Genomic DNA, 11,974 nt, shown 5'->3' on the forward strand with positions numbered 1-11,974 from the left:
ACATGCTCCCTAATTAACCCCTTCACTGCTGGGCATAATACACGTGTGGTGCGCAGTGGCATTTAGTGGCATTCTAATTACCAAAAAGCAACACCAAAGCCATATAAGTCTGCTATTTCTGAACAAAGGGGATCCCAGAGAAGAATTTACAACCATTTGTGCCATAATTACACAAGCTGTTTGTAAATAATTTCAGTGAGAATCCTAAAGTTTGTGAAAAAATTTGTGAAAAAGTGAACAATTTTTTTTATTTGATCGCATTTGACGGTGAAATGGTGGCATGAAATATACAGAAATTGGCCTAGATCAATACTTTGGGATGTCTACTAAAAAAATATATACACATGTCAATGGCTATTCAGGGATTCCTGACAGATATCAGTGTTCTAATGTAACTAGCGCTAATTTTGGGAAAAAAAATGGTTTGGAAATAGCAAAGTGCTATTTGTATTTATGGCCCTATAACTTGCAAAAAAAGCAAAGAACATGTAAACATTGGGTATTTCTAAACTCAGGACAAAATTTAGAAACTATTTAGCATGGGTGTTTTTTGGTGGTTGTAGATGTGTAACAGATTTTGGGGGTCAAAGTTAGAAAAAGTGTATTTGTTTTCAATTTTTCCTCATATTTTATATTTTTTTTTATAGTAAATTATAAGATATGATGAAAATAATGGTATCTTTAGAAAGTCCATTTAATGGCGAGAAAAACGGTATATAATATGTGTGGGAACAGTAAATGAGTAAGAGGAAAATTACAGCTAAACACAAACACCGCAAAAATGTAAAAATAGCCTTGGTCCCAAACGGACAGAAAATGGAAAAGTGCTGTGGTCATTAAGGGGTTAATCATGCATACAAAACACTTCAGCCTCTGTCCACAGTATATAGGCTGATCAATTAAAACATTAATTACAAACAGATTTGACAAAATGTTTCACACAGAGCAATTACTCCCTCTAGTGTTAGTCATATTTTACTACATCCTATAAAATTTAACTCTCAAGTTACCAAAAATACAATTACTAGAGGAGTTTCCACTGAATGTACAAGTGTCATTAAAAACAAGAAAATATATAGGAACAAGTCTTACTGCAATCTTATATTTCTATAGTAATATTTCTAAAGTATATTACTGACACATTTTACCAATCTTACTGATAAACTTTACCTATGTGTTTAAGTGAACAAGTGACTTTACCTATGTGTTTAACTAAACCAAAACTAACTAAAAAAAAAAATTTTTTTGAAGAAAATGTTTTTTGTTTTGAATTTTTACTGTTACATTTAGAGAAAGACAGAGAAATCTATTTTTCTATTTAACCCTTTAGGGTACATACAATCTAATTTATGGATCCAGTAAGTTTCTTTTTGTTTAAGGATCCTCTCCCTGTCACCCCCTCCTCTTAATGTACCTACATGGTCAATAATCTGCCACCTAATTTGACTTATGTTGTGGCCTGCCTGGATAAAATGATTAGAAACAGGAGCTTCTTTATTACCACATCTCAAGTTGGACTTATGCTGATTAATTCTTTCCCTGCCTTTTCTAGTCGATTCTCCAATGTAAATAAGAGAACACGGGCATTTAATAAGATAGATTACGTAGGATGTCTCACATGTATAATAACCATTAATTTTATATTTATGCCCTGTTCTTGGATGGGAAAATTCTTTCCCTTTTATCATTGCATGGCAATTAGAGCACCCTAGACAGGGATAAGAACCATAAGATTTCTGACCCATATGGCTTTGTTTAAGACTTTTGGAGGGTCCCAAATCATTTTTAATCAGTGTGTCTCTCAAATTTCTAACCCTCTTAAAGGCCATAATGGGATTATTTTGGAATATCTCCATATCTCTATTACAATTTTTAATAATATTCCAATGCTTTCTTATGATTTTAGTAACTTCAGTACTGTATGAATTATATTGTGAAGTAAATACCATCCTCCTACTTTTATTTTTGCCATTTTTATTATCTTTAGGGGCATTATTATCCCTGTACATTTTCTTCTCTCTCTGAAGCCTTGAGATCTCTTCCTTAATGAGGTTTTCAGGATAACCTCTGCTAACAAATGTGCTGTGGATTCCATTTGTCTATGTTGCTGTAAGGGTGGCAGTAACCCTTTCTCCACGGGCATCATACAGAACTAAAACCTGCTTTAAGGAACCAACAGGTGCTGTACTCATTTACTACTTTTGTGGACTGTATTACTGCAGAGTACTGAGCATCTGAAATTCTGCCTAGAATGGCAGACAAAGTGAAAACAGATGGAACCAAAATCTTTATGTATAGTGAACAAGAAGCAATAAGGATTACCACTTTGGTGAGGGGCTCAAGGGAGTTCCTAAGTAATGCTGCAACGGATGAGCTCAGCAAAGAATATGAGAAAACAAGGAGGAGGATTACAGCCTGGGACTTACACGCTACAACGCTGGCTGAGTATCATAAAGTCAGACGTATCCCCAGAGGCCTGAGGATGAATACCAGGCCTACTCTATTGAGAAATAATGAAGAATATTGCAACAAGTTTGAGGCTATTTTAAACAAATGCTCATACGATCTGCTAATCCTGACAGTGGAATACTTGCTAAAAGAAATTGAAATACAAAGAGAACAAGTACTGAAAACAACAAGTGAACTGAGCAAAATACTTACCGTTGATGAGCTGGATAAGATGATCAAAGAGGTAGATATGAAGATCAAAATCATGGAGACTGAGATTAAGGAAACCAAGCGATCCAAGTTCCTGAGGGATGAACAGGATTACCTCAGTGGGAGAGTGTATAGATGGAGAGGATCGTTTTCAGACAGAGGGAGCTTCATGAGAGGCCGACGTTTCCATGGTAATACTCGCAACAGAGGAGGATCTCGCGAGAACCAGGCGTATAGAGATGATGTCAGCGAGACTTCACAGGAATCCTCTGCAGGGAAGGCTTCACCGGCTTTTTTATCCAGCGACGAAGGCAGCATAGAGGCGGCAGAAAACACAAGCACCGCCATGGACACCCGGAGCACAAGGAGCAGGAGAGGCAGAGGAAACATGAGGAATCAACGGAGCCAAAGGAACAGACGGTTCTAAACATTTCCTCCATTGAGCTCACGGACAATGAGTACAAACTGCTCAACAAAGGACTGTCCTTTTGCCCTATTGGTAATGTAAATGTATTTGAAATTGAAAAAAATTTGCAATTATTTTACAGATCTTTAAGGTTGCAAATAATGTTTAATAAAGGAGATGTAGTAACACCTAGTGCACAAAATGCTTTAGATACCAGCAAATGTTTTAGGGCTAAGGAGATGGGTCTTAGAAACAAATCTACATTTGTGCCCAATTTTAGTAACAACAGTGTGGAAACATTTATTAAAATGGTAAACAATGATTGGTGTAACTTAAAAGAAAAAATCTCCAAACAAGGTGGTAAAAATAAAAATAAGAGAAATGACAATCTGACTTTAGAGGAAAAACAGGCTTTTAAATCTTTAAAAGAAAAACAGAAAGATATTTTAGTGAGGGCAGCAGATAAGGGTGGTGCCACCATTGTTCTTGATAAACAATATTATGTAGAGGAAATACTGTCACAATTACAAGATAATACTACATATCATCCACTTGCAGGGGATCCAGTATTTAAAATACAAAAGGAAATTAAACACATACTTGCCAAGGCAGTTAAGAATGATATAATTGATACTAAATTATCTGATTATTTGTACAAAGAACATCCTAGGACACCCATATTCTATACTGTGCCAAAAGTGCATAAAAATGCTAAATGCCCCCCAGGGAGGCCCATAGTCTCCAGTGTAGATTCTATCTTCACTAACATAGCCATTTTCCTTGATAAAATTTTACAACATGAAGTAATTAAAAAATTTTACAACATGAAGTAATTAAAATGTCGGCCTACATCAAAGATACTAGTGATTTCCTTGATAAATTATACAGTTTACATCTACCCAGTAAGAAATATATACTCTTCACACTTGATGTAAAAAGTCTTTATACTGCCATCAAGCATGAGACAGGTATAGGAGTTATTAGGAAACTTTTAAGTGGTACTGGTACATATAATTCTCCTCAAATAGAATTTATTTGTGATTTATTAACTCTTATCCTGTACTGGAACTATTTTTTGTTTCGAGACAACTGGTATGTACAGGTCAAGGGGACTGCAATGGGATCCAACGTTGCCCCAGCATACGCCAACCTGTTCATGAACAGCTTTGAAGAGAATTTTGTATATACTAATAAGATGTTCTTGGAATATGGTGCAGCCTGGTGGCGTTTTATAGATGACGTGTTTGGCGTGTGGTGGGGTGACGTTGGATCCCTAGAATCCTTTGTATGTGACTTAAACTCTGCTATCCCAGGGATAGAATTTACAGTGAGGTTTCAGTGGAATTCTTAGACACTAGGGTTTATAAGGATAATGGGACCCTTAAAACAGATCTTTTTAGAAAATCCACTGATAGGAATACTATGCTTGCCTATGATAGTTTCCATCCAACTAGGTTAAAAGACTCACTCCCTAGGAGTCAACTCCTTAGGGTCTGTAGAATAGTGAAGGATGAAGAAATATTATCTACCAGAATGATGGAAATGGGCAACAGATTTGTTAGCAGAGGTTATCCTGAAAACCTCATTAAGGAAGAGATCTCAAGGCTTCAGAGAGAGAAGAAAATGTACAGGGATAATAATGCCCCTAAATATAATAAAAATGGCAAAAATAAAAGTAGGAGGATGGTATTTACTTCACAATATAATTCATACAGTACTGAAGTTACTAAAATCATAAGAAAGCATTGGAATATTATTAAAAATTGTAATAGAGATATGGAGATATTCCAAAATAATCCCATTATGGCCTTTAAGAGGGTTAGAAATTTGAGAGACACACTGATTAAAAATGATTTGGGACCCTCCAAAAGTCTTAAACAAAGCCATATGGGTCAGAAATCTTATGGTTCTTATCCCTGTCTAGGGTGCTCTAATTGCCATGCAATGATAAAAGGGAAAGAATTTTCCCATCCAAGAACAGGGCATAAATATAAAATTAATGGTTATTATACATGTGAGACATCCTACGTAATCTATCTTATTAAATGCCCGTGTTCTCTTATTTACATTGGAGAATCGACTAGAAAAGGCAGGGAAAGAATTAATCAGCATAAGTCCAACTTGAGATGTGGTAATAAAGAAGCTCCTGTTTCTAATCATTTTATCCAGGCAGGCCACAACATAAGTCAAATTAGGTGGCAGATTATTGACCATGTAGGTACATTAAGAGGAGGGGGTGACAGGGAGAGGATCCTTAAACAAAAAGAAACTTACTGGATCCATAAATTAGATTGTATGTACCCTAAAGGGTTAAATAGAGAAATAGATTTCTCTGTCTTTCTCTAAATGTAACAGTAAAAATTCAAAACAAAAAACATTTTCTTCAAAAATTTTTTTTTTTTTTAGTTAGTTTTGGTTTAGTTAAACACATAGGTAAAGTCACTTGTTCACTTAAACACATAGGTAAAGTTTATCAGTAAGATTGGTAAAAGGTGTCAGTAATATACTTTAGAAATATTACTATAGAAATATAAGATTGCAGTAAGACTTGTTCCTATATATTTTCTTGTTTTTAATGACACTTGTACATTCAGTGGAAACTCCTCTAGTAATTGTATTTTTGGTAACTTGAGAGTTAAATTTTATAGGATGTAGTAAAATATGACTAACACTAGAGGGAGTAATTGCTCTGTGTGAAACATTTTGTCAAATCTGTTTGTAATTAATGTTTTAATTGATCAGCCTATATACTGTGGACAGAGGCTGAAGTGTTTTGTATGCATGATTAAGGCTGTGAAGGCCGAAACGTTGCATGTAATGTGAAAATAAAGGTATTTTCTTTTACCTAATTGGTGCTGTGGATTCCATTTGTCTATGTTGCTGTAAGGGTGGCAGTAACCCTTTCTCCACGGGCATCATACAGAACTAAAACCTGCTTTAAGGAACCAACAGGTGCTGTACTCATTTACTACTTTTGTGGTGTATTCATTCCTACCAGGAGGGGCAAAGTTTCCCAAACCTCAAAATGCCTATTTTGAGGTTTGGGAAACTTTGCCCCTCCTGGTAGGAATGTATATCCCATACGTCACTAGCTCATGGACTCTTGCTAATATGAAAGAAATGAATTTATCAGGTAAGTTCTTACATAAATTATGTTATTAATCACAGTATATGATGTGGGCCTGACACACACAGGCCTGATGGAAAATGAAATTAGATTACACTAGCAAAATGATGTAAAAGTTTGTTTTTTTTAAATTTAAAATTATGTTACACCAGATATCAGTGGTGGCACAGAGCAATTAATCACAGTATATGATGTGGGCCTGACACACAGGCCTGATAGAAAATGAAATTAGATTACACTAGCAAAATGATGTAAAAGTTTGTTTTTTTTTAATTTAAAATGATGTTACACCAGATATCAGTGGTGGCACAGAGCAATTAATCACAGTATATGATGTGGGCCTGACACACAGGCCTGATAGAAAATGAAATTAGATTACACTAGCAAAATGATGTAAAAGTTTTTTTTTTTAAAAATTTAAAATGATGTTACACCAGATATCAGTGGTGGCACAGAAGAATTAATCACAGTATATGATGTGGGCCTGACACACAGGCCTGATAGAAAATGAAATTAGATTACACTAGCAAAATGATGTAAAAGTTTTTTTTTTTTTAAATTTAAAATGATGTTACACCAGATATCAGTGGTGGCACAGAGCAATTAATCACAGTATATGATGTGGTCCTGACACACAGGCCTGATAGAAAATGAAATTAGATTACACTAGCAAAATGATGTAAAAGTTTTTTTTTTTTTTTTAATTTACACTAATGTTACACCAGATATCAGTGGTGGCACAGAGCAATTAATCACAGTATATGATGTGGGCCTGACACACAGGCCTGATAGAAAATGAAATTAGATTACACTAGCAAAATGATGTAAAAGTTTTTTTTTTTAAATTTAAAATAATGTTAACCAGATATCAGTGGTGGCACAGAAGAATTAATCACAGTATATGATGTGGGCCTGACACACAGGCCTGATAGAAAATGAAATTAGATTACACTAGCAAAATGATGTAAAAGTTTTTATTTTTTATTTTACACTAATGTTACACCAGATATCAGTGGTACTGGTGGCACAGAGCAATTAATCACAGTATATGATGTGGGCCTGACACACAGGCCTGATAGAAAATGAAATTAGATTACACTAGCAAAATTATGTAAAAGTTTTTTTTTTAAATTTACACTAATGTTAAGCAGATATCTTAACACAGAGCAATTAACCACAGTATATACTGTGAGCCTGACACACAGGCCTGATAGAAAATGAAATTAGATTACACTAGCAAAATGATGTAAAAGTTTTTATTATTTTATTTTACACTAATGTTACACCAGATATCAGTGGTGGCACAGAGCAATTAATCACAGTATATGATGTGGGCCTGACACACAGGCCTGATAGAAAATGAAATTAGATTACACTAGCAAAATGATGTTAAAGTTTTTTTTTAAAATTTACACTAATGATTGTTAAGCAGATATCAGTGGTGGCACAGATCAATTAACCACAGTATATGCTGTGAGCCTGACACACAGGCCTGATAGAAAATGAAATTAGATTACACTAGCAAAATGATGTAAAAGTTTTTTTTTTTTAATTTTACACTAATGTTACACCAGATATCAGTGGTGTAACATTTATTTATTCACAGTCTGTAAAAAATTGAAGAGTTAAAACGGTGTTAAAATTTAAATGGCAAATATATAAATAAATGAATAAATACAGTACAAGCCCAGAATCAGGCATGGCCCTGCTTAACTTCTGAGATCAGAAGTTTCAACAGGCAACTGCAATTAAATAACACTAGCAAGCACAGGCTGGCCTGGCAACTAAAATTAAATAACACTAGAAGACACTAGAAGACTGATGTAAAATAATACTAGCAAGCACTAGTGGCAGGCTGGCCTGGCAACTAAAATTAAATAACACTAGAAGACTGATGTAAAAGTTTTTTTTACAAAATTTAAACTAATGTTACACCAGATAGGAGTGGTGGCACTGAGGATGGAGGTAGGCACAGTATATGCTGGTAGCCTGACACACAGGCTGGCACTAGTGGCAGCCAGGCTGGCCTGGCAACTAAAATTAAATAACACTAGAAGAGGACTGATGTTTTTAAATTTACACTAATGTTTACACCAGATATAAGTGGTGGAAAACAGAGCTATTAATCACAGTATATGATGTGTGCCTGACACACAGGCCTGATGGAAAATGAAATTAGATTACACTAGCAAAATTATGTAAAAGTTTTTTTTTTTTTTTAAATTTAAAATAATGTTAACCAGATATTAGTGGTGGCACAGAAGAATTAATCACAGTATATGATGTGGGCCTGACACACAGGCCTGATAGAAAATGAAACTAGATTACACTAGCAAAATGATGTAATTATTATTTTTTTTTTAATTTTACACTAATGTTACACCAGATATCAGTGGTGGCACAGAGCAATTAATCACAGTATATGATGTGGGCCTGACACACAGGCCTGATGGAAAATTAAATTAGATTACACTAGCAAAATGATGTAAAAGTTTTTTGTTTTTTTTAATTTTACACTAATGTTACACCAGATATCAGTGGTGTAAAATTTATTTATTCACAGTCTGTAAAAAATTGAAGAGTTAAAACGGTGTTAAAATTTAGATTGCAAATATATAAATAAATGAATAAATACAGTACAGGCCCAGAATCACTTGCTGACCCATGACAAAAAGTATACACAGATAAAGAGTTTCCTGCCCCTCTTTCTGCCTGCCTGTCTGTCTTTACAAAAGATAATTATCTTTAATACAATAGACATCTAATAATATTGCTACTATCAGTAAATATGAAGCATGCTTCACTGCTTTAAAAATGAAAAAAAAAAGCTTTCAGCTCTGCGGAATCTGTTCGCGCTCTACAAATACCTGATTATAATACCGCACCTGGTGTTCCCAGGCGGTCTTCCATACAGGTACTGACCAGGCATGGCCCTGCTTAACTTCTGAGATCAGACGGGCTCGGGTGCATTCAAGGCAGTGTGGCGGTAGACATTTAGCACCTCTTTCCAATGCATTTTGTTCTTGCTCATGCTGTCATTCACAGTCTGTAAAAAAATGAAGAGTTAAAACAGGATTAAAATTTAGATGGCAAATATATAAATAAATTAATAAATAGTGCCAGTACAGGCCCAGAATCATTTGCTGACCAATGACAAAACGTATACACAGATAAAGAGTTCCCTGCCCCTCTTTCTGCCTACCTGCCTGCCTGTCTTTACAAAAGATAATTATCTTTAATACAATGGACATCTGATTTTTAGTAATTGCAAGATACAGTTGTTTCAAAGAATATTGCTACTATCAGTAAATATGAAGCATGCTTCACTGCTTTAAAAATGAAAAAAAAGCCTACCGCACCTGGTGTTCCGAGGCGGTCTCCCATCCAGGTACTGACCAGGCCTGGCCCTGCTTAACTTCCGAGATCAGACGGGATCGGGTGCATTCAAGGCAGTGTGGCAGTGCCTTTTCCCAACGTGTTTTGTTCTTGCTCATGCTGTCATTCACAGTCTGTAAAAAATTGAAGAGTTAAAACGGGGTTAAAATTTAGATGGCAAATATATCAATAAATTAATAAATAGTGCCAGTACAGGCCCAGAATCCCTTGCTGACCCATGACAAAAAGTATACACAGATAAAGAGTTTCCTGCCTCTCTTTCGGCAAAAGATAATTATCTTTAATACAATGGACATCTAATTTTTAGTAATTGCAAGATATAGTTGTTTCAATGAATATTGCTACTATCAGTAAATATGAAGCATGCTTCACTGCTTTAAAAATGAAAAAAAAAAACCCTACCGCACCTGGTGTTCCCAGGCGGTCTCCCATACAGGTACTGACCAGGCTTGGCCCTGCTTAACTTCAGAGATCAGACGGGATCGGGTGCATTCTTCACAACACGTTTTGTTCTTGCTCATGCTCTTGCTCATGCTCTTGCTCATGCTGTCATTCACAGTCTTTAAAAAATGGAAGAGTTAAAACGGGGTTAAAATTTAGATGGGAAATATTTAAATAAATTAATAAATAGTTCCAGTACAGGCCCAGAATCCTTCACAGGCCCAGAATCACTTGACAAAAAGTATACACAGATAAAGAGTTTCCTGCCCCTCTTTCTGCCTGCCTGCCTGTCTGTCTGTCTTTACAAAAGATAATTATCTTTAATACAATGGACATCTAATTTTTAGTAATTGCAAGATACAGTTATTTCAAAGAATATTGCTACTATCAGTAAATAGTATGCTTCACTGCTTCAAAAATGAAAAAAAAAAGCCTACCGCACCTGGCGTTTCCAGGCAGTCTCCCATCCCTGGGAGATCATAACCACCAAAAATAGTACCTGACTGACCAGGCCTGGCCCTGCTTAACTTCCAAGATCAGACAGGATCGGGTGCATTCAAGGTAGTGTGGCAGTAGACACTTACCCTGATAGCAAGGATAACTTGCCACAAACTTGTAGCCAACTTTTGCTGTAACAAGCTAACTTGTTTCAAGTTTTCACTGGCAAGTGTGTTTACTTGCATCATAATTGCAGCAAGTTTGCCTGGCAAGTCTCTAGCAAGAGAATTTCTGGCAAGTCAACTTTAAGAGCTCTGCAAGTTTGTTGCCAATTTCTGGCAAGTCAACTGCAAGAGCTGTGCAAGTCTTGTCAGTTTCTGGCAAGTTAACAGCAAGAGCTCTGCAAGTTAATTGCAAATTTCTGACAAGTCAATAGCAAGAGCACTGCAAGTCTGCTGCAAATTTCTGATAATTTAACAGCAAGAGCCCTTCAAGTCTACTACAAAAGCTCTGCAAGTCTGTTACAAATCTCTAGCAAGTCAACAGCAAGAATACTGCAAATCTTTAGCATATCTCTGGCACATATTTCACAATTAAGAGCAGTGTCTGCCACAAGAGCACTACAAATTTTCTATTATTTACGTCAATCATATTTACAAATTAATAATAAAATGTTTTTTCCTGCAAAAGTTTATCTATGTAAGTTGTTTGTATGAATTTAATTAATCTTAAAGTTGTATCCATGCATTATCTGAGGTAATATATATTCATATATAAAACTAATATTATGACAGGTAATATATTAAAGGGACACTAAACCCACATTTTTTCTTTCATGATTCAGACAAAGCATGCAATTTTAAGCAATTTTCTAATTTACTGCTATTATCAAATTTTTTACGTTTTCTTCCTATTTTTATTCGAAAAAGTAAGTTCACGAGTCGAAAAAGGAGTCGGCCCATTTTTGGTTCAGCACAAGGGTAGCGCTTGCTGATTGGTGGCTAAATGTAGCTACCAATCAGCAAGCGCTACCCAGGTGCTAAAACAAAAATGGGCCGGCTCCTAATCTTATATGTCTGCTTTTTCAAATAAAGATAGCAAGAGAACGAAGAAAAATTGATAATAGGAGTACATTAGAAAATTACTTAAAATTGCATACTCTATCTGAATCATAAAAGCAAAACAATGGGTTTAGTATCCCTTTAAGTTGAATACTTAATGTATTCTTATATTAGAGTTATATTATAACACTAATATCATTATCTCAGGTACAGTAAGGCTCCTTTTTACAGCACACCCCTTTAAGGCGTTCCACTTATAAATCAGTCTTCAGTTCTGCCCATGGTTATTATGTTTCATGTTCTTACCTCCCTTTCAGTCGCCTAGATTTAGAGTTTTGCGTTAGAAGGGGTGCATTAGCTACGCGTCTTTTTTTTCTAGCGCACAGTTTTTTTAACGCTAGTATTTAGAGTTTAAAAAAACCCTTCTAACGCGACTCCTAATTCGTA

At 35.4% G+C, this 11,974-nt stretch overlaps 2 pseudogenes; both read right to left on the minus strand.

Annotated features, from left to right (window-relative positions):
- Window positions 1–9,064: 9,064 nt before the first annotated feature.
- On the minus strand, window positions 9,065–9,183 carry LOC128651036 (uncharacterized; annotated as a pseudogene).
- A 355-nt stretch (window positions 9,184–9,538) lies between these two features.
- Window positions 9,539–9,655, minus strand: LOC128650874 (uncharacterized; annotated as a pseudogene).
- Window positions 9,656–11,974: the final 2,319 nt, after the last annotated feature.

This window comes from Bombina bombina, chromosome 2 (assembly GCF_027579735.1).
Source record: "Bombina bombina isolate aBomBom1 chromosome 2, aBomBom1.pri, whole genome shotgun sequence".
Taxonomy (NCBI): Eukaryota; Metazoa; Chordata; class Amphibia; order Anura; family Bombinatoridae; genus Bombina; species Bombina bombina.